The sequence below is a fragment of the Bison bison genome, unplaced genomic scaffold (assembly GCF_000754665.1).
Source record: "Bison bison bison isolate TAMUID 2011002044 unplaced genomic scaffold, Bison_UMD1.0 scf7180017864516, whole genome shotgun sequence".
NCBI lineage: Eukaryota > Metazoa > Chordata > Mammalia > Artiodactyla > Bovidae > Bison > Bison bison.
This window is the reverse complement of record NW_011495069.1, coordinates 9,375,415-9,375,663: the sequence shown is the minus strand read 5'-3', so window position 1 is coordinate 9,375,663 and position 249 is coordinate 9,375,415.

Here is a 249-nt window from a genome sequence, read left to right as displayed (position 1 = left end):
AACTGGCCCCGGCCCTCCCCCACCGCATGGCAGCTGGGCCCACAGCCCCCACCGCAGCACGGCTTCCCCTTGCCTCCTGGGAAGCGCCCTCCCTCCCGCCAGAACTGCCTTCCAGACCCACCCATTGGAGGTGGGCCTGCCTGGCTGTGAGGCAAACCCTGCCCCTCCCAAGCCAAGCTCTCTCCCTACCTGCACCAGGGCCTCTGAGTCCCCTAGACCTCCGCGGGGCCCCCCCCATTCCGTCACCCT